We start from the raw sequence: 25,841 nt of genomic DNA, 5'->3' as shown, positions 1-25,841 counted from the left end.
CCGTGCCTCAGTTTCCCCATGCAGGAGGGCCGGTGGGTGCCAGGGGGCTGCTGCGGAGCAGGATGGGGCTGTAACCCCGGCGGCCCCACCGCGCCGGTGGCGGGAGCAGAGGTGGCCACGCTTCCTCTGATTGTTCTTATCGCGTGGGGGGGGACACAACCCCCGTGGGCTGTGGTGAGCGGAGTCAGCATCCCCCCAAAGAGCATCTCCCCCCCCCCCCAATTCACCCTCTGGGCATCGCCACCCGGACGCAGTCCCCGTCACCCCGGGGAGCTGCCAGCGGACCCGGAGCCTCCCCCGCGCTGCGCCCGCGGAGCGCAGGGCGGCCGGGGCGGCGGGCGGTGCCGCGCAGGCTGCCGGCGGCGGGGCGGGGGGGGGCCGGACGGCTCCTCGCCGCACCGGCTGCAGAAAGTTTCCCTCCGGGCTCCCGCTCGCATCCAGGCCTGGGACCTTCTTAAAAAATAAGAGTTTTTAAATCTTCTCGTTATTATTATTGCTATTTTCGGGCAGCGCCCGGGCGCGGCGGGCACCGGCCGGCGCCGGGCGGGCCCCGACGGGACGGGGCTGCGGGGGATGCGCGGCGGCGGCGGAGCAGCGCGGCCCGCGCCGGGCCTCGGCGGGCGCCCCCCGCGCCCCGCTGCCCGCGGGCGGCCGCCGGCCCCCGGGGCAGCCCTCGCCCGGCCCGGGGCGGCCCTCGCCGCCGCTCTCTGAGCGCTCTGCGGGCGCCGGGCCGGGGCCGGGGCCGGGGGTCCCGGGCCGGTCCCGGGGCCGGCGGGGAGCGCTCCCCGGGCAGAGCCGGGCACGGCGGCGGGAGGCAGGTCCCGGGGGCGGCCCGGCGGACGGGGCCGTGCATGGCACGGGCACCCCCTTTTCCAGCTTTTTTTTTAAATTTTATTTTTCTCGGAGGAGCTCGCACCATTAGTCGCTTTTTAAAAAAAAAAAAAATTTTTTTATTTTCTTTTTTTTTAACATTTCAACTTCAAGACGCCAGCGGAGAGTTGCAGTTATTTCCCGGGACCGTGTTAGCGTGCGGCGCCGAGGCCATGCGGTGAGGTAAGAAGCGGGGCCGGGACCGGGACCGGGGCCGGGACCGGGACCGGGATCGGGATCGGGACCGCCGCGGCGGCTCCACTGCGGGCGGCCCGGGTCCCGGTCCCGGTCCTGGTCCCGGTCCCGGTCCCGGCGCGGGGCTGGGGCTGGGGTGGGCAGGGGCGGCGGCGCCCCCGGAGCCGGGACTCTCAGGGGAGAGGGTCGCATCAGTTTTCTTTGTATTCCGACCTGATAAGTACGTGTCGCCCCCCGCGCAGGTACCTGCAGGGCAGATCCCCCCCCCCGCCCCCCGATACGAGCACAAAGCCGCGAAGCCCAGATTAGTTTTGGAAAAAAACCCGCAAAACGTAAAATGGCAATCCTTTTTTCTGTTGGTTTTGGTTTTGTTGAAGCTATTGAGGGAGTACCATCTTGAAGTCGAGCTGGGCAGTTACTACCGTGGGCCCAATTCTGATCGTAGCCTGGTTTTATTTTCCACTGTATGTGTCAGATTTCAGTAGTTTATGCCTGGTTTATGCTCGTGTGAACAGCCTAAGAAGTGGGTCATTACTCACCCAGGCTGATTCAAAGTATGTTTGAGTCCAGGAGAGTATTTCTGTTGGCTTTAGTGAATGTATTTTGGCTGGGAGAGTTCAGTCCTCACTGGTTTTAGTAGTCCCAGGGAAGCTGATGGGGCAACCTCAGTGAGAAAGTCTTAGTCATGTGTTTACAAAGCCTGGCTGGAGGGTTCCTGTTAGATGCCGTGTTCAGATCTCCACCTCTGTGGTTTTGTTTTACACCTTAGATATTTCAAAATACGGGGGTTAATAGCTGATATAACCTCCCTGCTTCTCTTGTATTTTATTATAAGACGGGGCACGACACTTTCCCCCAAGTGACAATAGCTCGTGGCAAAGCCAGCGCCAGCTCCATTCTTAAATCAGGCCGGGCTGCGGTGCAGAAGTCATTGCATGGGCCTTAGCGGTTGTGTTGGTTACAGGTTATTAAAACCTCAGTCTGTGATGCGGCAAGCTGGATCTAAATGTACTGTAACTGTTTAAATCAAATATTTATGGAATGCTGCTCACTCCCTCCACGGTATCTTCACTGATTGGCTTTGGGGAAAATGAAAGTGCCAAACTTACGTCTATTATGAAGTAAGTTAACTTGTCCTGGTCCAGGTGGATGCTTTGCTGGAGACCTCGCACAGAGGCATTTGGGCTGCCCTGCTCGTGTGCCGAGGGTGCCCGGTGCTGGTGGGACGGCTCACGCGAGCAGCATTCAGTCCCTGATTGAACAAGTGACCAGGCAGAGACTGGGAATGCTGAATTTCTGGCGTGCCATCTTGTTTCCCTGCTGCTGTATGAATGCTGTTCGTGCCCTCGTGCACAAATTAATCAATTTGATTTCTACGCATTCCTGTAAGGAGAACCGACCTAGTGGTTGTGTCGGGGTGGGAGAGGGGTGTGCTGTGCTGTCCGGGGTCCGCGTTACCCCGGCAGGTTATGTGACGAGAGCCGCTCGGCGCAAAACCTCGTGTCCTCCTGTGTCACTGGTGGCCCAGGTGCCGGCTGTGGTGGGGACGGTGGGGGAGGACGGGTGGCTGTGCGGCCTCAGATGGGCTCCGTCGTTCAGAAAGGTTGCAGGGAGCTTGCTGCCATGCTCTCCTCCTGCAAAAGAAGACCCGTCCCAGAGCCCAGGAGCTCGGCCGGCTGCTGGTGGGGCTCTCAAACCGGAGCGCTGGGCGGTGGCCATCGCCTGCGCGGGTGGGACGTGAGCCCTTTGGCACCGAGGAGCCGATGGTCTGAGGGGAGGATCTGCTCGTGGGAGGAGGAAGAAGCAGGTGCATCGCACGTACGCGTGCAAGCAAGGGAAGGGAAAACGCATCATCTCCTTCGGGGGAGCCTCCTGATGAGTTAAGCTGGAAGCACTGGGGAAAGGTCTGTCTTGAGAAGATGAGTCAGGAAACTACAGTTCCTGACCCTGGGTACTAAAAGTCACCGGTGCAATAGGTTGATTTTCTGGCTCTGTGCTCCATTTTTGGTTCGTCCCATTCCTGTTGCAAATGTTCGTTCTTTCCATCCTGGTTCGCCAAGCACCAGTCTCCTGCCCTCTCCCACTGCTGTTACCCCTCATTTTCCTGAGCGCTAATTGCTCTCAACCGTCCTGTTCGGTGTTTTTTTTTATTTTCAACTTGCAGGCTCCTGTGAAACTTCCAGGTGAAGCGTGAGAATGGGTTTGCTTTTGGACTTACCTTACTGAGACCTCTCAGAAAAAGTCTTGGGAATCCCGAGGATCTGAGGCTGGGATCTGAAAACAACCAAGCTAATTACTGCAACCCGGTTACGCTTGGAGCAATTGTATCTGCCTGTATTTACCTGGCTGTTTGTGTCTTGTGATCTCAAAGACTTCCCCAATTTTTGCAATAATATTAGCTGATTTAATAAAATTACTCTGCCTTGCTTAAAAAAACCCCCCAAACCTGCCATAAATAACATGGGTAAAAAAGAGGAGAAATAGAAGGAGCAAACAAATGCAAAAGGAGCGCTGCTGCCCCTCAGCCGCCTGCGTGGCCGCTGCTGCCCTGGGACGGGCGGGTGCTGGTCCCACCCTGGCCTCCTCCACGGACCAGGTTCCTGCCAGCACCACGAGCCAGGGATCTGAACACGTGTCTTGCCCAGTGGCCTCTTGCCAGCTGTGTTTCAGGGCATAAGCATCGCCCACTTTGATTTTTGTGGGGCTTTTTTTTATTTAAGGTTTGTTGTATTTGGCCTTCTTACATCAAACACGCGATAGCTGTCTGTGGAAAAGAGGTTATTTCTGTGCTCGGTGCTGACATTAGGACGCAGCATTAATTTTCCGTTAAATGACAGATTTATTGGAGTTTTCTTCATCTACACAGTATGACCCGAAAACCTGAGTTATAATTTGCCAGAAGGGGGCATTTTGCAAACATCGTAAAGGATTTCAGCAGCACAGAGGATGGGCAGGGTGAGCTCAGCTTGATAATTAAGCAGTCAACGATGCACGTTTGGAAACCACAGCCTCTTGGGGAAGAGTTCCCCGGTGCCTAAATGGTATAACAAAATTATTGTGCACCTACACACCAGAGAATGAATTTTGGAGCGTTGTGTGAGGAGGGCTGAGTGTAGCGAGACCGACTACCTGTCTCGCTGCAGCCTGCCGGGCACTGAGTGGTCATTAAAATAAGAAATCATGGAGTAGTGTTGGATTTTTTCTTTTTTTTCAATGAAGCCACTTAAAAATGCATTTTCCAACTATCTCCCAGTAAATGGCTTTTTTGCTGTAGGTTGAGCTCTGAGAGCTTCAGGCTGCCCTGGTGTTCTTGCACGTGGTTTCTCTACTCTTCCTCTCTGGAAAGAGGGCATCGCCCCAGCTGGAGCCCACAGCTCTGTGTCTCCCTTCATTTGAACACGTTGCCGAGCTGCCAGTTGCTTGTCCTGACCTAAGCCAGACACACACGGCCAGTAAAGCCGGTCCTTCGCTGTGGAAACGCCAAGGAGCTTTGCTGGGGCTCTGGGGGTTGGTTTTCTCGCGTGGGGTTTGTGTTGGATTTGAGGTCCCAGCCAGCACGCGCTCTCCGGCCGCACCATCTCTGTCCTTATCTCTTCTGTTCCCATCCCAAACCCAGAGGTCCTCCTTAATCTTGGGATCGAGGCTTTGCTTTCTTTGTCTTTAAAAGTTTATGTGCTGTAGGTGCAGCTGACTCTTTGTAAGAGGCTGGCGGGGGGCAGTCCTGCCCTTTGGGGCGCTCGGCCGCAACCTCGGCTGGTGGGAGCTGCTGCGCGGGGGTGCGACACCTCTCATCCCCTTGTCGTAGCTGGGGAGAACAAGACAGAGACAAGTTAGGTGAGCTGATGGAAGAAATGGGGTGAAAACCTCTTGCTTCTGCTTTACCCGTCTCCTGTTCAACGTGCCAACTGCTGGGTGTACAGTTTTTCCTTGAAAACTGTTTTTTTTTTGTTGTGTATCAGCGTACCTCTGGAGCAAAGGCCCCGAGCACTGGGTCTCTAAACAGCCCGTACCGATGTGCTCTGCAACAATTTGCACTGTATACGTGCTAAATCCAGCAGTAAGGGACTGAATTTGGCCAGTTGTGTTAGTTCCAAGAGGTCTCCTGAAGCGTCCCGAATTGTTTGGGATCGCTGCTAAGCCAGGCTCAGGTGCCATCACCTGTTCTCTGACCTTTTTCCTCTGGAAATAAATGCTGAGCTTTTGCATGTCCACGGCAAGGGGCTTCCTGGGCTGGTGGGGAAGGGTCTGCCGTGCAGTGTAAGGGCAGGTACTGCTGGACGTAAAAGATGCTTGTATTTTCCATATTTTACTATGGATGCTTTTAGGCAAGTAAGTAACTTGCCTCGTAGAAATGGTTTTTGCCCCTCTTTGAAAAAGATTATAGAAAAATGAACGATACCAGCGTTTGATGACAAGTGTCACAAGTGGAGCTAGAGATGGCAACGATGAGACGTTAGAAAGGTGTTGAGTGTGTGAGGGTGGTCCTCCACCCCGTGTTGCATGCTGAATGTTGCATCTCCTGCAGCTGAGAAGGGTCAGAGGTCCCTGGACCGGGGAGGGGATGGCAGCAGAGCCCAGGCGCGCGACATTTGCAGCTTCAAGCCCGTAGCTCTCGCATCGTGCTGTCAGGCGGAAAGGCAAAAAGCTCTTGAGCTTGGAGCAGGGTGCCGGTGGTATCTGTGTTGAGCACACTGGTTTAGTGCTTTCCTGTTTCGCTAATAATTCTCCCCATCTCTCCTCAAATCCTCGAGCCCAGCAGAGCTGTGGAATACCCAGCTCCTGTTTTGCTGTAGGAGTTTTTAATTTGCTTTTCTTGGTGTTTGGGATTGCAATCCGTTTTGATCCCTCATTCTCGGTAGAAGCTCCAACAGGTCAACACCAGAGCATTTTGAACGCAATTGCTACCTCTCGGCGTTTGATGCAGTGCCAACGGTTGCTCTTTTCTTGCCGGGACCTGCACCATCTGTGGACCGGTTGCCTTACTGTGAGAGATGCACTGGGCCAGCCCTGCTCCCGAGCTTCCCGCACCGCGAGAGCGGCGACGTTGTTCAGGTTCACCCCAGCCGAGCTGAGATTGAAGCCTTCCAAACCATAGCCTGCTCCGACGTGCTGTTTTCACAAGGGCTGTGCAGGGTAGTGAAATATCCGTGAGAGAAAGCCGTGTCCAGATGTTGCAAAAGGCTCGGTGCGATAATTAATTATCCACAGCCATTCCCAGGCTGGACGGCTTCTGTTTCAAGCCACTGGTGCGGTTTTGCCTGCTTCCCGGCCTGGACTCGGTTGCGGTGCTTTGCTTATTGCAAAAACAGTGTCCCTGGGAACCTCGAGGAGTTGGACCGGTGCACTGCAAAGCGTCTTTTCTCGTGGCAGTGCTTTCCCATGGTGTTTTCTCCCGGGAGCTGGTGTGCGCCGCCGCACAGGAAATTCTGGTTGCACCATTATTGCAGAGCCTATTGTTTGGGGCAAGAGCAGGATTCGGTCTTGCTCACATCCTAAAATGTCTCGCTGCGTTAAAAGGATGTTGCAGAGTATCCAGGGCTGCCGGCAGAGCGGCAAAGCTCAAGGCTGGTTTTGCGTAGAGTTCCCGCTTAGCCTAGACCCCTGCGTTTCTGCTCAAACTCGCCACTCGGGTTTTTCGCAGGAATCCTCAGGGTTAAGGAAAACGCAGAGTGAAACCGGAGTCAGGGCATGGTCCCTCATCACAGTTTGCAGCTTCTTGCTGCCTAGGCCGCTCCTGCTTGTGGGTGATGTGTGGCAGACGTATCGAGTGATGCAAAACCAGGGTGTGCGGGGGATACAGAAACCCATCAAAACCCTGCCTTTGAGATGCCAAAAAACGTGGCCTGGATCACACAGGCGTAAATAGGCAGGTACAGCACATGGCAGGCTCTGTTTTCATCTGCCGCAGTCTCGTGCTGTGACCGAGGACGCCTGTTAACCTGTCCGTGCCTCAGTTTCTTATCTGAGTGCTGGAGTGAATGCTGCGCTGCCTGTGTTTGCTTTCACTTTGTTTTTTTCCCTTAACTAAGTCTTTGTGGCTTAGATGGTTGGCAGCGATAGCCCGTGTTTCCCAGGCTGCGCTATCCAAGTTGCAAAACACCGTTCCTCAGCCGTGCGAACTGCAGGTCCTCTCGCGCAGGGCTGCATGTAATGTTTTGGCTACAACCTGCCCAAAGCTTTGCTGTCTGAATTGCGCTCCCCCTGGCTGCGGGGATGGTTGCTCACCCCTCGAGTTGCCTGCCTGGGCCCTCGGCTCCCCCTCGCTGGGTTTTTCATTTGCTTTTGGCTGCCATCCCAAAAGAGGGAAAACACCGAGGCAGGTGTAAAGAGTGAAGCTGCACGTGTGACATTCCTCCGCTGCCACACGCCGGGGCGGAATTACGCGTGGAAGTTCCCAGGGCTTTTGCAAACTCTGCGTCCCAAGAGCTGAGATTTGCTGCCCCAAAAAAGCCCTGGAGAGCCTGCGCAGGCAGCCAGCCCCTCTGCACACGGGCTGCGCAGAGCTGCCAGCAGCCTGCCCTGTGCTGGGAGCGAATTTGCTGCTGGAGGCTTGTCTTGGTCCAGATGCCGCACTTCGGTGTGCGTAGGTGAGGAGGAGAGCCCCCTTGGATCTAGCACCGGCCGGTGAGGGTGTTACCGCCCGGCTGGTGAGGCAGCAGGAGATGCACGCTGGCTCCTTCACTGCTGCAGCAAACTGCTGGTATCTTCACTGCAATAGATGCCAGCTTCAGTTTGAGGGCTCTGCTGGATTTGTGGAAACAGGGTGGCTGACGCCGCTGCGCGCTGGCATGAGAAAGCGAACCAAAAGGCTTCTCTGATGCTACGGTGACGAGCGGAGCAAAGTACGTGCCTGGCAGAGGGATGGGGAGCCTGGCGGAGCGGTCCTGTGTCCCTCATCTGAACAAGCCACACTGGGAGTGGTTGTAGCTTGTTTGCTCTTGCTGCTCCTCTTACGCCGGGCTGGCGCGGGGTAGCAGCTGATGCCATCCCACTGAAACTGGGTTGACATTGTCTGCCAGAAGGCCTCCCGTACACTCAGAGACTTGTTTGAGAGAACTATTGATCAGTTTAAAACTGCCCCGTTTCACTCGCAGATATGAAAAATGCCTATTGTGTGTAAAAACAATGCTACCGATGTGAGCGTCTGCCCTCAGCGCTGGAATTGTTTAGCTGAAGTGGTATGAAGTTGCATGTCTAGGCGGAGCGGTGTGGTCGTGGAGCCTCCAGACTCTCAGCTTCAGCCAAGCGGTTGCTGTTGGGCTTCACCACGGCACCATGGCAGTGCCTGGCCTCCTCTGCTCACACTGGTGTAGAGGATGCCGTCGGCTGGGTGGCTGGAGGGTGGCACCAGGGTCCTGCCTGAGCTCGGGCAGCGCAGCGGAGAGCGAGGAGGAGGAGGAAGAAGAGGGCATCCACCGGGTTTCTGAGCAGCGCAAGGAGTTGGGTTTGCACTGGAAGGGTGCTTCCCGGTGAGCAAAGGCACCAGCCCCAGAGCCCGTTACCATCTTCCCATCCCTCCTTTCTGCCGTAAGGAGTTCAACAGTGTTCCTGGGTGCAGAGCACATCCTAAACTTCTGCTCCACTCTCCGATTTCCACACCGTAGACTGGAGCCGAAAAAGATACTGGCAGCAGTGAGAGCAGGCGAGCAACACACACCATGTCCCGCAGTGACCCTCTGCGATCATGCTCGGAGTGTCCGCTTATAGATCACGGGAAAAGCCAGGAGAAGAAGCAGGGCTCCAGGTGGTGGCCTCTAAGCATTTTCACACCGCACTGTGTGTGGCTTCAAGGGACGGGCAGTGCCGGCAGGCTGAGTGCGGCCGGGGTGGATGCACAGGAGCCCACCGCAGCCCAGGGGATGCTGTCCACAGCCACGGGGGATGATGGCTGCATGTGTTTTCCAGTGAGATTTTATACAACGGCGGCCAGAGAGTTTACTTTATATAGTGTAAGTCCTGCCAAAACAATTTCTTCCTGTTATTGCTCCTCCAGTCTTAACGGAGCGATAAGAGCCTTTTGCAGGGAGCTGATTTCTCCCAGGGGTTCTCCTGCTCCAAGCCGGGAGCTTTGAGCAGCAATTCCCAGGGTGGCTTTTCCACAGTCCTTTAGCTAAATTTAAAAGTTACGTTTACTTAAATGATAAAAGGAGCATCTGAGTATAGTCTGTGTAGGGTCTCTCTGCAACCAAATGGATCGGGTTCATTTTAGGCTGTTTCCCATGACTTATCTCTTCAGTCACAAAGGAGATGGTTACAGGATGGCAAAGACCTTCGCCTTGAAGACAGGTGCTTTGTTAAGATATATTGAAGTGGAGGCTGAGACAACGTGGGGCTTTGCTTGGGCCTGGACTGGAGCTGGGAGAGCGCCGCAAGTCTCGTCACTTCCCCAGCTTAGACCTGGTGGCTTCAGCTGTTGTTTCGTGGTGCCACACCATTTTATTTCCTGACGCTGAATGGGATCCAGCGGTGCCCTGGTCTCAGGGCTGCTGCACGCTGCAATGACGGTGGTAGGTTTTACTTCTGACCGGAGGGCTGCATGAATACCTCATGCTCCCTGGAAAGTAAAGTATCTTCCTTTTCCCACCTAATTCTGGCAGAATTGGGAAAATGGCACGGAGTTTCAATAGCTGGGAAGCCCTACAGGCTGGGGGAGCGATTTGCATGGAAAGCTTTCTCAGCTTCATAGCAAGGAAACACCCTTGCTACAGAAATGCTGCTGTATGTGGGTTTCCACTCCTGCAAAGGAAGATTTTTAAGGCCAAGCCTTAAATATTCTAATGGGAATGAAGATGGATCTTAAACCCCCTTCTGCTTGGATTTTAATTCCTTTTAAGTGAATGAACTGAACCTAAAGCAGGGCCACAAGAAGGTCTGCTGGGTTCCAGCGCAGGCCTGTGGCAGGCGGTGCAGGATCAGCTGCAATTGCTTACGATAAGGAAATCGTTTCAGGTTTCCCGATTGCAAACACAGTGCTGGAGCTGGGAGGGCTCTCACCACCGCTGAACAATTCAACTGAAGTGAATAGGCTCCGCTCCCGTTCCTAAGAGTGGGCTGCTGACAGGAAGGAAAAACAGGAAAAAAGTCAGTTAGTCACTAGGGTGAGGTGATGCCCTTCTGCAGAGGGGCGGCAGGGCAGTCCTGTGGTGCTGCAGGTCACCACTTCACCTATGGAGAGCAAGGTTTGGGGTGGATGTGTGCCTGGAACGGCATCTCTGGTGCGGTTACCCCGCAGTGTGGCTGCAAGGAGAGCAAAAAGGCGGTGCTGCAAACCGCCCCACGTTTGGGGCTTGTGTCAGAAGCGTTTGGCTGCAGAGCAGCTTTGTTGTCTAATTACAGTGCACGACGACGATGTTACCAGTCTCCTGCTCTTTCCATCGCCTCGTTAGCCCAGCCGCAACTTCTGCCGTGAGCGATGCTTCATGCCCGGCGGTGCTCAGGTCATGCAGAGCGCTTCCTGCTGCCGGCAGCAAAGGCAGCGCGTTGGGGAGGCGGAGAGAAAAGGGGGCCGCAAAAGCCTGATGTAAATGAGCAAACATCTGAGCGTGCAGGTTGATTCGCAAGCAGGAAGGGAGCTGAATTCCTCAGCTAGGCTACCCAGTGGGACCTTCTGCCCAGATGTAATGCTGTGAACTGCGTAAAGTAAGTTGGTGCTTGCAAACAGGGATCCTGCAGAAGGGATCTGCTGGAGCAATAGCCAAATCTTTGCTTCTGACTCTTCAGTGGTTGATGTTTTCTCACTCTGGGATACTACAGCAGCGCCTGTAATAACCCCCAAGGGCAGGCATTGCCTTTCTGGCCTCTCTCTGGTCTATAATTGGTCCCTGCGACTTCTTGCCGTAATAAGTTAAAGCCAAGCGTTTTAATAAACTTTTATGAGGATAATGAGTTGCATTAGGTAGAAATATTTGTATAAAAGGGAAGTAAATAAATGCATTTCAGTGCATAAGCCAACCCGTGTTTGACACAGCCAGAAGCAGTTTTCTCCAAGGCACAGGTTATTCCATAATTGCTCATTAATGAAGTTCTTGCCTCCTTCCTCTGAAGCATTTGTCCTTGTCCAGAGCATAGGAGGAAACAGTGGGTTATATATATGGAAGCCTTGCGTGATCCAGACTGGTGTGTTTGTACTCAATGCTCCTCTGATTGTAATCAGTGGATTTTGCACCCATAAAGAATTAGGGCAATGCCACGTAAACTGTCTATAATAAATACAGGGAGTCTATTCATATGGTTTCAGGCTTGAACTTTCTGAGTGATAATTACTCTATAATCTTTCCAGACACCTTGCTTTGATTCCTGGAAAGTTTCACCTTTATTTACAGCTAGAGTTGAAAAAACAAAGAAGTTGTTTTGGGTGGGGGGAGAGCTTTACTGCAGGACAAGTCCATGGATCTGTGTAGTGCTATAGCCAGGGGACACGGACCTGACTGCTAGATACTCCTTGGGGCACTGTTCAGAAAAGCAAAAGCATTGCCTGTCTTCTTTCAAACACGCTCACGAAAGGAGGTGCAACTTTTGCTGGGAGCAGGAAGGAGTCACTGATTTAGGTATAAAGTTGTCTTTGGAGACCAGGTCTGTCTGAATGCTGGTGTTGGAGAAACCCCTCTGTGCTGCATTTGCCCGGTTCTTTATGTAGCCTCTGCTGCATGAGGATAAGTACATGGCAAGAATGAATACTGAGATCCCTAATTCGAGTTTAGTTTAGGCACCTAAATGCATGTTCAAGCGTGTAAGTGGGAAATCTGATTTTTATGCTAAAGGTGCAGCTCTCCTCCCTGGCAGTCGGGACACGGCTGTGTAGGGCTGTGGTTAGGGGTGTCTGTGAGATGGATGGGCTGTGAGCATTTCCTGAGTGGGCAGGAGGGTTTCTAGAGAAGTAGCAACCTGGGACAAGATCTTCTGCAAAGAGTCCAGCGAAGTACCCTTTGGAGCCCTGTGTTGATCTGCTGTTTCTTTCTGCTGGTGGTAACAAGCTGGGGTTCAGCCTCATGCGGCTTAAATCGTGATTTCTAGCTATGAGGGTATGGGGAGACCACGATTTGAGCTGGATAAATGGCAGCCAAATTTGGCCTGGAGGCTATGGAGCCACATTGCTGTAAGCGATGGGTCAGAACTTCATATTCAGCATATAATCCAGCTCCCAAATTAGCTGCTTAATTCATTTATCTCTTCCTTTGCCCCTTCTCTGCTACTGCATCCTACTGCCATTGGGGCCGGGGAAGCAGGGAGTCAGAGGAGGTGTGGCTGGGAGGAAAGTTCAACGCAGTCTTCTTTCGGGGTTGAAAACAAACTGAACATGGGCGTATGCCTTTGACGTGAGGATCAAAAAAGATTGGATTTAATTGGGTACACGGGCGCTTCCCTCGCTGCCTCGTTCCTGACTTCCCTGGACCTGTTTTCGTCACCCGCGTGGGGCCGCAGGGCAGGGCGGTCGCTGCCTGATGTGCATTTCTGTATCCATGCCCTCAGCCGACGCTGTCAGGACCAAAGCATCCGCCTGCCTGTGTGCTGGGGGTAGCTCTTCGCAACCCTTCCCAATTGCCGCGTCTTTCAGGGAGATTATTTTTGGCACGCTGACTGTGTTGGGTTTCTCGATTTTCTTGCTGCGAGTAGTTGTGAAATAGCGGCTGTTCTGCTAATGCCAGCGGTGGCTTCCCTGCCATCCGCTGGGGCTGTCGCTCTTGTTTGCACGCTGCTATGGGGACGGGGGAGCACGTATTTAAAGACAGACGAGAAAAAGCCCAAGAGCGATTAAAGTCAATGGAAGATTCCTCTGGCTTCTGTGGGAATTGAGTTTTGCTTGGGTTGTCTGCTGGACAAGCCCATATTCTTAAACACTTTTTCTTAAGCACTTCTTTTGTCTCCTCTGAAGGAAGAAGGCATCACTTTTTCCATGCCGCTGATGTGAACGGTGAATCACAACTGTTGTGGGAAGGTGCTGTTACTGGGACCAGTAACCTGTGAAAATATTTGCCAACTTCATCCTGAGGTCCTCAGGCGTTTTGCAGCCCGTGTGCCAAATGGTTCGGTATGACGACAGTTCAGAGTGCTCTTTTGATGCTTCTCAAGAGGGATGGACAGGAAGGATTGACTCCTTAAAGAATTTTTATTTCAAGGGAGTGATATAGCCTATGTATGGGAGAGCGCGTTCATTTTACTACAGGAAGGAAGCGTGTCAGCACGTAGCAAAGATCCAGCATATGGCCTGTAAGCCAAGGTGATTTTGCCTCGGTACTGAGTGCTAGCTCCAGCCAAATAAAAGACACAACGCTGGAATAACATCCAGAAAACTCAGCAGATTTTGCAAACCCTGGCAGCGCTGGTGAGCTGGAGCCAGGGCCGGCCCTGCCCTGCTTGTGCGGGCAGGTCGCGCGCCAGCATGGGAGTTTCTGTAGCTCTTGCACCAGCTGAGCCGGGTTTGAACCTAATCATGGAGAAAACACGAGCTAGTGCGGCTCGACTCGCTGTGGACCGGTCCTGTGCCTCCAACAGGGTGCATGTCCTTGCAGAAACGTATATGCTTGTCTTTTCCAAGGTCTGCTACTGTATTTGCAGTCTGATGCCTGGCTTGCCTGTGGCCTGCTGCTGTGAAGGTCCAGAGCCTTCCAGAGCTGTGGCAAGGGTATCACTGCTGCTTGGTGTTAGCTAAACGCTGTAACGTATAAAGAATTTAGGTTTGTGTGACTGGCAAATCAGCGTGTTGGTTTTTTGCATGATAGCAAAGTTCCTATATCCATGCCATGCAATTTCCTGCAAAAACTAGATGTTGCCTGCATGTGTTCCCAAACCATTTGTGCTTTTAAAGCACAGGTGAAGATGTAAGTGCACTGGGCTCATCCTTGGAGATGGGGAGATGCACCTTCAGAGGGGACGCGACGGGCACTTTCAGGGTGACTGGTCCTGTCCTTTCCTGCTTACGGTTTTTGTTTCGTCCCTTGCCACCCGTAGCAATAAATTCACTCGCTGTTGAAAAGGAGTTATTGGAGAGACTTAACAGAATATAGAAAAGGGTGAAATAAAATTAGGCATCCAAAGATGCCTAATACTTGGAACAAAATCCCCAGCTCCTTGTAAAAAAGATTCAGGCTTTATTCCGTAAACGGTGATAAAGGGAGCATTTAGCTGCTCCCGCTCAGCTGGGTTTTTAACCCTAAAAAAGGGATAAATGTATCCTTGAGGAGGGCAGGGTGGGAAGGCAGAGGAGACATGGCTGTGTGGCCACCTGTGCGTGCACAGCCCCGTCCTGGCGGCCGGGGTGTGTGGCGGGGGCACAGCTGGAAGATGAAAAAGCTCATCGGTAATGACGCTAATTGAATCCGATGTTGCTTCCCTATGTTCAGAGCCGGCTGCTGCCGCCGTCGCCCAGCGGAGTGTGGCTGGCTCGAGCGGGGCCCCGGTGCGTGAGGAATGCGAGCTGACAGCCCCTTTTGCAGTGAAAAGCCATGTCGGTGAGACCGTGCAGCGATCCAGACAGGGGATGCGCTCGCGGTGACTGCTTAAAAGCTGCTTGTTTGGTTTAGTATCCGTATCGGGTCGGCAGGGCAGGCTTGCATTGACAAACTAAGGTTTTGAAGTCTTGGGTTATAAGATGTGCATGTGGGGACCAGCTCTGGCCGAGCTGGAGTGCACGAATGCAGGATAACACCTACAGCAATGGCAGCATTGCCACCAAAACTGGGCTCCAAACATCACCCACCCACCGGTAATTCCTGCAAAGCAACCGCTGCGTGCGCCAGCCTGGGCTAACCGTGTGGTCGTGGCCAGTGTGTAGTGGCTCTGGATGCAAATAAGGATTCTTTTTTGTTGTTGCTATTGAGGGGGGAAGGCAGGAGAAAGGTGTCTGCATGTCTAGGAGGCACCTTGTGACTTTTGAAGGTTCTGGGCCTGGGGTGGGCATGCCTGGATATGATGATACGCCTACCTTGTGAGGGAAAAGTAAGGTGCAGGTGGGTGTCAGACCCCTAAGAGCTCTGTGCCTCTCTGCGGTGAAAAGCCCAAGCCAGAGAGCAGGCTGTGCACCCAGCAGTCACGGTGCTTCTCTAGAAACGCAAGATTAGGTTTTTCACATGTCTAAAAGGAATTTTGTGCAAGGCCACCTGCCTCCCCAAGTCGGATATCCCGGAGCGCGACAGTGGCCAAATGCCCAGCAGGTGTCATTGGCCTGTTTGGAACGTCAAACTTCCAAATACCCAGAAATTGGGTTGATTTTACTCAAAAGCAGTGCAGAAGACTCCTAAAGCAATCGTTCGCTGTTGAAGGCAAAGACACTCGTACACCTGATACACTGGGCTCCAATCTGAGAATTGCCACCAATTTCAGAGCACGGTAAGGCTATACCTCACCTTTTAGTCAAAAGGCTTTGCTTGATGAATTAGGTTTTCTATAATGTGGTGCTTGGGGAATTGAGAGCAAACCAGCACCAACTACTGTTCAGTCCTATGCTGTTGTGTTTGTGTTTAAAGGTGTTGGTCGTTGCGGTTTGCTGTGCTGTAAAGCAAGGCTGTGCGGCAGGTTTGTTCCTAGCAGCCTGTTTATGAGAGCTGGGAGCAGCCCTCCAGCCTGCCTCGTTGCCTTTCCATTTCCCTCTTTGGACGCCGCGATGTGTTTGGCCTGTTTGATGGAGAAACCTGAAAGAAGTGATGGTTCCTGTTCAAACTGCTATAAGGAAAAAGGGCACGGGGGAAAGAAGTACAGGGGAAATCCCACCCGTACAGCTGCCTGAAAAGAATAGGTCACTTGATATCTGTCTGGAAATAGAAATAGGGCTTAGAGGGAGACAGTTAAGTACATGTGAGATGCCCTTTGGCATCGCCAGGGCAGGGTAAGGGAGTTGCTGAGTAATATGCTGAAAAAGTTCTTGGAAATGTTGGAGCAGAACTGGTTGCTGCATGTGCTCCCAGTCTTTGCATGTGAATTTGGGGCCGTCGTTGGCACTCAGCTCTTTGTTTCTGATCCTGAGCTGAATACGCTGAACATACATTAACACAGGAACAGATTGCAAAGTCTGTAACTATGGCAATATATCTACAAATGTGACCCTCCGCACCTAATTTCAGTATTGGCATCGGTGAACTGCCTTGTAAGATGGCACTTATTTTTTCAAGTAGTAATTCCATGTCAAAGAGGAAATATAAATAAACTCCCCAAACAAAAGAAGCAAGGAAAAAATAATTCTTTCAAACATTTGAGCAGGAACAATAGGGTAGGATATGCACTCTCTGGGGAGAGCTAATGGCTGAAACCGATAGGAGCACAGTGCCTGCCTCACTCTGCTTTGTAACTAGCACAAACCTTTGCTCAACCGAAGATTATTTATAGCAAATGTTATGGCAGAAGCATGTGTGACCTGTAGGCTCCCTGCTAGGGGAAGAGCTTTCCTGTACTGTCTCTGGGATACAATAGACAATTATTTAGACACTATCTTTGTCTCAAGATATAAACAATTAAATGCTGGCCACTGATTTCTGTTCTTACGTTCAGACTGCGGGCAGCCATGCTTTTTTACTTAAGGATTTTTGGGGAAGGAAAGGTTTTTTAAGGGGTTCATTGCAGAGAAATGTCATAGCTGTAAAGTTCCTGAGGCATCTCTACTAAATCGACTAACTGGGAATGCAAAGTAATGTCACAAGCATCATGAAGTGGTCGCCTCCCAGCATCCTCACAAAGGATGGCAGCCAGCGGCTTGATGCTGTTCGACTGACATTAATGGGTGTATGGGTGTAGACCCCTGAATCTGCCTGCACTGTTGCATTTCAGCTCATCACTGTGGTATTAGAGTACCTACATCTGCTACTAGATAGTAATTAAATGTTCTTATATATAATTACCTACTTTCAACTGACTACCAAACAGCTTAAATAATCTACATGTAACGGCAGATATTCCTGTATTATAATGGCAACAATTGGTGCCAAATACCTGAGAAGACTGGGGAAACAGCTATGGTGCATCAAAACATAACCGTGTTCCGGAAGATGACTACTTTTTCAGGCTCCCTCATTTTGTTGTCGGTCCCTGTGCATCCTGGGTGTCAACAGCGGAAGTATCCTTTTGGATCTGTTCGGTACTCACCTTAGTTTTATTTTCTGTATAGCAAAAGAATTTAGAATTGCAAAAAAGGGCTTATGAAAACGTGAAGGAGTGTCCAAGGGATAATGCTACCACAAACACAACGCCGGTTAATGGCAAAGGGTGTATTCTCATCTGCGATTCATGGGTCAGCTGTGCGAGTCTGCAGAAACTTTTAGCAACAGGTACAATGCCAAAGCCTTCTGTGCAGAGCCTTGCTCTGAAATTCAGCTTCAGTAGGAACTAGTCTGTTACATCTTCATCTTTTGCTTCCAGTTAACATGGGCTTTTATAACTCTCTCTTTTCTTCTCGAGTTTCTCCTGCTCAGCTTTGCATGAGGAGTTAGCTGATGGCTCTCTCCCCTTTTTGGTGCAGGCACTGCAGATATAAAGCCGTTGCTGGCTTGGCGGAAGGTTTTAGGGCTCAGCGTGATGCAGAGCCAAGTGCTGGTACCCTGGGAAGCTGCCTGGCACCTCTCTGCACCGTCACACCATTACAGCGGGCCCACCAGGCCCTGAGTGTAGAGCCGCTCGTGTTTGCGGTGAGCTGGTCCCTCCCCTGGCAGCACCAGCACAAGTCCAGTTTATCTGACAGATGCAGTTGAGCAACTCTGTCTCTCCCTCAGCCGCAGGCAAAATGGCTCTCCTGCTCTAATTTCATTGTGTTTAGCCGTCGCACAAACTCTAAAGCACCCTGAAATGGGAAGGAAGTAATGTTTAAATTATACATGAGTGAACTGGTTTACTCAAACCGAAGTTTTGAGTTCCGTCCTTATGAATACAGGGATGGAGCTATCTGTCTGTGCATCCATCCGTCTGCCTGGTGAATATTGAATTAACAGAAACACAAGCGCAGTTCCAGTACTGTAAAAGCTTTGACTTAAACCAGTGAAAACCATGTGGGGCAGATGCATACTGCCACAGGGAAAGCGGCGTGTTTGCCTTGTGTTAACTTGTCTGGTAGGTTGCCCTCAGTGATGGAGCGAGACCATTGCTGCAGATTCTCTTCTGCCACTGAAAACCCAGTGTTTCAGTAAGGTCTGTCCACTCCCGACTGGAAAGGGATTCAAACTGCTCTCCTGTCCGCCTCCTGCTCCTAACGAGGGGGTTTAACTTCCTGTGTAACGTATTTTGCAGAGCATGTAAAATGCTACTTAAATTCTATGGTTGCTTCCTATGGGCACTTGCTCAGCGCTCCTCGGGGAGCCCAGCACCGGAAAGCCGTAACTGCGCTTGCTAATGGCCTGGAGATCCCTTTTGCAGATGTTTCACCCAGTTCTCTTCTCCGTGCTCCTTCCACCTCTATATAAAAAAATTAATATGCAAGCTGCAGTACTGCCATGCCTGGCCGAAGCTCAGCAGCAAACCCTCCTTCTTGTCCCGTAAACAAGAGATGCTGAATTTTTGTAGGGGCTGCAGCAATTCGTGGTGCGGGCGGCTGTGGGCTGGGGATCTGCCGGCGGGGATCTGCCGGGCTGGCAGGGGCTGGAGCGTGGCTGGCTCCTGCCTGGATCATCTGGGAGTGCGCTGCGAAAGTGTGAATGCGGCTTTGCGGTTGGTCCTTTGGAGCGGCACCGAGAGAGGCTGAAACGTCTGCGGAGACATAAACAGAAAGGGGGAGAAGTCACGATTCTCTCCCTATTTATTTGACCTAAATACACTGAAGTAACTGTACCCTCATGAAAGAGATAATTTCCTGACGCTGGAGAGCTTAACATCTGTTTCCTCCCATTTTTTTTTGGTGGTAGAACATGGTAACGGAAGAACTGGCGGGGTTTTCTTTCCTCTTTTTCTTTTGTATAGCAAGAGGCGCTGCATGCTTGGGCTAAATACGCTCTCCGAGAGCAGACAGGTTTCTGTCAAGGGTTATAGGATCATTTGTTCTCTATTTTCTCTCCTTCCTGCCTCCCCCCGCCCCTCCTGGAGAGGAGCGGATACACCGAAGCCCAGGCAGGACTTCCTTAGCTCAGCCATGCCTTCTGGCAGGCTGCGCCACGTGCCCTCTCCCCGTCACCCCCCTTCGCCGAAAAACAATGGCCAAAGGCTCCTTCTTGTTTGTTGTTTTGTATCCCGCAGAGGAAGAGCTGAGTGGAAGATCGCGTCCCCGGGGGCCCTCGGTGCATTCCAGCTCCGGCTGCCGCCTTGCAAGGCTGCGGGCGCCTTTGCTGTGCCGTCCCCAGGCCTTTAGCGCAAATCGGCAGCACTGTGCGATGCTGGGGGCGGCCGGTGGGTTTCGAAGCAAATTTAGTGCTGCTGAAAGGTGAGAGAGGGGGATGGAGAGCCTCAGAAGGGTGTCTCAAGTCATTGCTCCGCAGCAAGAGCAGATCCTGTCCTTTGAACATCCAGCGCAGCACGGGTAGTTGCTGTGCGGAGCTGGGCTTTTGTACCAACTATTTCTTAACGTGGCTTGAACTCCCTTGTATGCTGCTAATATCTCCTTTGCAGTTGGGGTGTAGTGAGCCTCAGACCCTCTGTACCCCTGGCTCCAAAACCCTAGAGGTCGACTTCGGGTCTCTCCAGGTGCTTTCTGCCAGAGGCTCTGCGGTGGAGAGCATGTTTTTCACGTGTGATCCTGTCCGGACTGGCCCAAGGGCTACCGCATCACCAATCTCCTCTTTGATCTCTTCAAAGGCTTGTTGCTCCTCGGGGCCCGAATCAAAATAGTTCTTCTTTCGGGTCACTTGATAGAGGGGATTTACAAGTTGACTGTAACCTGGAATATGCATTCTCCAGAATCCCACAATGCCTAGGGATGCCTGGGTTTCCTTTTGTTGACTGGTGAGGACACACGTGTTATCTTACTGAGCGCATCTATTGGGATGTACACCCTGCCTCCCAGAGGTCGATTGCCTTGAAGCATGTTCCCGTGTGGCATTCCCAATTAGTTTAACCTTACAAACAATAATCAAAATCGGGCTCACAACACGCACCGGTATGAACAGTCTGATTACACAAGGATATGCAAGGAACTGGAAGGCCATTACAACAAGGCTATAAAGACCTGTCCTGGAGGAGAGGGAGGGGTAGGTGCCATTCTTTCCTCTCTCCACAAAGTGTGTCTCAGGAGAAAAACGGTAATTGCTCATTTTCTCCATGAGATGGTTTTCAGAGTACTGGGGCAGCAGCAAGGTAAGACCCAAGTACTAGATTAGGCTCAAGACCAGTGCTTTTATCATAGCTTTCCCAGGCAAAGCAAAACGAAGTGATAGACAGCACAGCAAACAGCAAAAATTGAAAACAGTCATTAACAATTCTTGGAGTTTATTGTACAGCAAAAAAGGGATCAAGCACTGGAACCTATGAGGAAATACGTATGTCAGCTCCCAAAGTAAATAACCAGCATCACGATCCACAGCAGCCAATCAGATAATTAAACAGGTATGACAGCTAGAAGTTTAGTCTAGCACACACCGATCACATCTGTTATTATCTTGAACGCCTTGAGCCCCCATGGTGGGTGCCAAAAAGGTTGTGGGTTAACCCCGGTAGGGCGCTAAGGACCACACGGCTGCTTGCTCACTGCCCTGCCCCACCCAGCGCCCAGTGGGACGGGGGAAGAGGAAAGGAAGAATAAAAGCAAGAAAACCTGTGGGTTGGGATAAAAATTGTTGAATAAACAAAGGAGAAGTGGAAGAAGAGAGAAAGAAAACAAAACAAGCAATGCAAAGGCAATCCCTCACCGCCTTCCACGGGTCAACTGGTGCTCGGCCAGTTCCTGAGCAAAAGATGGCTAGCCTCTCTAAACCCCCTCTTTTCCCTTTTTATTGCTGAGCATGACATTATATGGCATGGAATATCTCTTTGGTTAGTTCAGGTCATCTGCCTGGTCGTGTCCCCTCCCAACCTGTTGCGCACCCCCCCACTTTGACACTGCGCTTTGACACTGTGCAAGCACTGTTCAGCAATAGCTAAAACATTAGTGTGTCATCAGCACTGTTTTGGTCGCAAATCGAAAACACAGCACCATACAAGCTGCTATGAAGAAAATTAACTCCACCCCAGCCAGACCCAGTATGCTGGGAAGGAGGTAGTTCTGCCCACCCAAGCCCTTTCTTCCTGCCGTGTGGCTTGTGTGTTCCTGTGGCTCTTTGGGTGAAAACCAAAGTCAACGTATCTTCTATTTGGTTGTTTCCCCATCTAGTTCTCCTCACACCCATGAATGCTCCCCTTGGTGCGAGGGCAGGCGAGCAGACCTCCAACTACAGTGACGGGAGCGGCTGGTGGCAGCGGGGAGCTGTGCTGGGTTGGGACACAGCGTCTCCCCGACCTTGCTGCCTGCCTGGGTGAAGGCTCGAGCACTCCCTTGTCAGTCTGCCCTGCTAAATGAAATTGCCTCCTGCTCAGAGGCCTGATGCCAAGGCAGTGCAACACAAGCTTGGGTCTGAGTGCAGGTGAAATTAATCCTCCACAAAGATGCTTCCCAAAACATCTGCTGTATTCCCTTATATTTTCATCTGAGGGGTTGCAGTTCAGTTGAGTTTTAATGTTCTCATGGCTGAGAGAGTCCTTCCAAAATATTAAAGCCTGAAACCCCATTGTAGGTCCCCTTTCCTGACAGAGGTCCCAACTGTCCAGCATTTATGGTGTTTTTTCTAGGTAGGGGGCAGCTTTACAGCACTAAATATTAAAAAAAAAAAAAAAAAATACTGCTGCTACTTGCCCCAAAACTGCAGTGACCTGAAGTAGATTTCAGGAATTGTGTGCTGCAAGCCTTGCAAACAGCCTGAACCGTGCGGTGTTAAATGAGCAGTTTCTTTCCATCATTGGGATCTCTTGAGCAAACAGCTCAGCCTGGATCAGACCTTTCCTAACTGATGCTTCCTTGCTAGCTGGTCTCGCTGCCCTGTTGCCTTTGGTAGGCACATGGACACCCTTATTTTGCTACGGTTGTGGATAACTCCTGTAAATTTACTAAGGGCCAGCGCAGAAGAAGAAAGTTGCCAAGAAAAGCATCAGTCCCTGAACGGTGGCTTGTGACGGCCCTGATTGCTTGGGCCTGATTCGGTGTCCTTTAAGTCTATGAGAACTGTTAACTTCAGTGGGTGCTACCTGGGCCCGTGGTGTTATTTCTGCTCTTGTATCCGTCCGCTAAATCACACTTAAAAGAAGCAAAATTGCTATTACTCCCACCTGTATCATGCAAGAAGAGCCTTGTTGCCAAGGAAATGTTATGCAATCATGAATGAGATCCAAAGTACCTCGTTCTTTCTTAAAGATTTGGATAATGCAAAAAAAATGGAAAGAATTTGGGGGGGGAATCATGGCCACAGATATAGATGTTTGTGTCACACACCTGCTGCCATTTGCTTGGGATTTTGTGCAGTCCTAACTTATTTGTCCACCTCAGTGACCTGGAAAAGGAAGGTGAATTTTCAGAATGAAGGGCTACTGCTTGGGTGACGAGAAGAGCAACAGGGTCTCGCACAGAGGGCTGGGTAGAGACCCGCGTAGCTCCTGTAAGTTGGAGCAGTTTTCAGTGTTTGATTGATAGCTGTGGTTTTATGAAACCATTTTCCTCGCCGGGCGAGATGTTGTGTGTTTTGTAGACCAAACACACAAGCCACAGCCACCTGGCTGAGCCACCTTCTTTGGGCTCGAGGTATTTCAGAGGGTAGTGGAAGAGGTGCAAGGTAATAGCATTACCTCATGTTTTCTGTGGTTAAAGTCCCGCACACAGAGATGGTAGTCGCAGCTTAGCTGCTAGGTGGTAACTTGCTATGACTTGACATCTGCAGCTGCGCCTGCAGCCCAAGGAGGGGAAAAATGAAAAGGTGGTTGACTAACTGTTGTAGTTTTCTGGCTAATAGGTGTTCTCAAAAATATGTTCAAAGCATTTCTTCAAAACCTCCTTCTCCTGCACCCCAGAAAGATGAGTAATGGTTCATCAGATACTCTCAGGGCCATTCTTCTCCATACTCAAATTTTAATTTTGTCGTTATGGGCCTTAATGCCCCTGAACCTGTGTGGTTTGGTTGATAAGGCCACCTTTTCTCTGGCTTATTTAAAGCACAGGTTTCCCACAAGCATGCTGCTGTTGTGTGTTTGCACAGTGGCGGACACTGATTTCAGCGGCTGTATCAGTTGACTGAGTGTAGCAGATTTTGGCACCCGGTCGGGGAAGACTGAGCGAAGCTGGCTGAAATTTGTTCAAATGCAGAGAATTTGCCTCAGTGCTGGGAGGCTTTGCTCTGGGTGAGGCAAGGCCGGTCCTCGGGCTGGATCTGGTTCAGGTGACAGTGCTGGGACCGCGGGCGCTAACGAAGCCGCACCGCTGTGAGTTGGCTCCTGCCAAGGTTAGCCAATGATTTCAGTGTGTGCAGTCCTGCAGGCTTAGTTGGTGTGAATTAGACAACAACAAGGTGCTTTTCTCACACCGAATATTTGCTAGCAGCCAATCAAAAGGCCTTTTGAGCACCATGCCTGTGTCCTGCTATTCCATTTATCCCTCAGGGAGAGCTCTGTCAAAGCAACGATGATGGTTTCAAAGATTAGGAGAGGTTCGGGTGAGGCTGCCGTGGAAGGGAAGGCGGAGAGGAGCCACCAAGCACTGGTCCCCTATCTGCTTAGGGCGCTCAGGTCTGGCTTCGTGGTGGCGGCTCTAATTTACCTCTGGTTTAAAGCTGCTTTAAAAAATTTAAATATACATTTTTTTAAATTTTAAAGCCACCCTTGCGCCCTGTGTTTCTGGGTTGTGTTGCTTCTCTGCGGAGGGCCGCGCAGGATCTGTCTCCTGTTACAGGCTCTCTTTTGCTCGACACATGAGAAACAGCCTCTCTCTCCTCTGTGCTAGCATCCCTCCAAAGACTTCGCAGACAAGCCTGTTCCCTTTGAATCTTCTTTCCTCATGCAGGATCCACCCAGCCAAAACCAATAAAACATAAAACTGGAAAGAAAAAACAAAAAAATAGGGACCTTTTGTGATTTTTGTCTTTTGCTGCCAGTTGGCTGCACAACTTGAAACTACTCAAATGCTCTTTTTTTTTTTTCACTCCTTCAAATCCATTCAAATGTGTTACTCTTTAAATTGCAGCAGGGATGTCTGTGAATAACTCGCAGACCCAGAGCGACAGCCCGGGGAATGAGGAGCCGGTCTCCTCCTCAAGCACCAGATGGAGGAACAGTCCTGCTAAACCCTTGGTTTTTTGCAAACAAAAGCTTTCTGTGGTCTCCGTATGGACCCAGGGCAACACAGCTCCTGTGTGAATTTGTGCTACAGGGTTTAAGTGGTGGCAGGCGGTGTCGAGGCCCCAGAACAAGCCTTTGCCTGGGGAAGGAGGTTCTATTTCGAAATCTCCATCGTGGCGAGTACAAAAGGCAGTGGGCTGAGTAAATAGATGGCCAAAGCGGAGCGAGGCGGCGTGTGTGGAAGATAACCGCTGTACAGTTAGGCTGTGTAACTGTATGGGGTGTATTTGGCGAGGTGTTGGTACCGGGGGCTGCGGGGGCCGCTGTGAGGAAAGGCGGGGCTGCCCCGTGCCGGGCACGGCCGGTTCCATGGCGGCCGCACCACAGCCCAGAGCGGAGCCCGTCAGCGGCGCTGGCAGCGCCTCTCTGGAAACATATTTAAGAAAGGGCGAAAATGCCAGAGAGGAGTGAGGGGGGGATAAAAAAAAGTGAGAAACAGCGCTGTGACCCCCGAGGTCAGTGAAGACGGCGGGGAGGAGGTGCTGGAGCAGGGGGATGTTCCCTGACAGGGATCGCGGCCTGTGGAGGCCCCACACAGGAGCACGGGAAAAGCATGAGGAGGAGGGAGCGGCAGAGAGAGGAACTGTTATGTCCTGACCGTACCTCTCCCAAGTCCCCATCCCCCTGTGCCCCTCGGGGGGGGGGGGGGGGGGGGGAGGTAGAGCCGTCAGGAGTGAAGGAGGGAAGTTGAGCCATGGGAAAAAGGGGGTGGGTGGGGGTAAGGTGTTGAGTTAGTTTTATCTTGGTTTCTCATTATCCAAATCGATTTTAATTGGCAATAAATAAAATTAATTTTCCCCAAGTTGAGTCTGTTTTGCCTGTGACAGTAGTTGATAAGGCGTCTCCATATCTTTATATCAACCCATGAGCTTTTCCGTCTTACTTTTTCCCCCTGTCCTGTTTGGGGAGCGGGAGTGATAGCGCGGTGGGGTGGACATCTGGCAGCTGGCCACGGTCAACCCACCACAGTAGCAAACATTCATTTTTGCTACCCTAAGTACCGTTGGTGCCAGAAATGCTTGGCACAACCTCTGTGTCATGGCTGTAGCAAAAGCCAGGTGACAGTGGTTCATAAAAAAGCAGGATAGTAGTTGTTTCTGTTAAGGTTTTTGACCTCACTTGGCTGTGCTCTGGTTCCTTGGTGCCTCTGCCATCCGTGGAGGTCTCATGGGTTATCGTTTATTGAGGATAGACGTGGTAGCAAAGTAGAAACAGTGGCTTATTTGACTGAATGCAAAGGTGAGCCTTTCCTTGTCCATGAGGTGTCCAGGGCAGTACCTGCTGCATTAATAACCTTCGTTTTAATAGAAATAGTGAGTGTAATGGGTTTTTTTATAGATATGGGGACTGTTCATAGAGCAGTAAGAGTGAAATGGATGAGAGCGGGAGTGAGCTTCATGCCTTTGTGTCAAAGCGCTGCCGTGTGACTGCCTGTTCTCCCTCTGCTTGGGGGAAAATGGAGAGCTTTTCCATTGTCAAACCCGTGTCTCTGGGGCTGTACCCCTTCTTGTTCCTACTCTTGC

At 51.5% G+C, this 25,841-nt stretch overlaps 1 protein-coding gene across 8 annotated transcripts in view; it reads left to right on the top strand.

The window, feature by feature from the left end:
• Positions 1-813: 813 nt before the first annotated feature.
• The window catches only part of ARHGEF9 (Cdc42 guanine nucleotide exchange factor 9), a 235,122-nt gene continuing 210,094 nt past the window's right edge, over positions 814-25,841 (top strand). For 4 of the 8 annotated variants that reach the window (XM_076347465.1, XM_076347470.1, XM_076347463.1 and 1 more), the window contains exon 1: positions 814-1,053. The gene's annotated coding sequence lies outside the window, so the exon portion shown is untranslated. The remainder of the gene's footprint in view (positions 1,054-25,841) is intronic. The other 4 variants (XM_076347469.1, XM_076347468.1, XM_076347467.1 and 1 more) reach the window with 1 other exon arrangement.

The sequence above is a fragment of the Aptenodytes patagonicus genome, chromosome 9 (assembly GCF_965638725.1).
Source record: "Aptenodytes patagonicus chromosome 9, bAptPat1.pri.cur, whole genome shotgun sequence".
In the NCBI taxonomy this organism is placed as follows: domain Eukaryota; kingdom Metazoa; phylum Chordata; class Aves; order Sphenisciformes; family Spheniscidae; genus Aptenodytes; species Aptenodytes patagonicus.
Note: the sequence above shows the minus strand (reverse complement) of the source record. Positions and strands in the feature narration are given on the sequence as shown.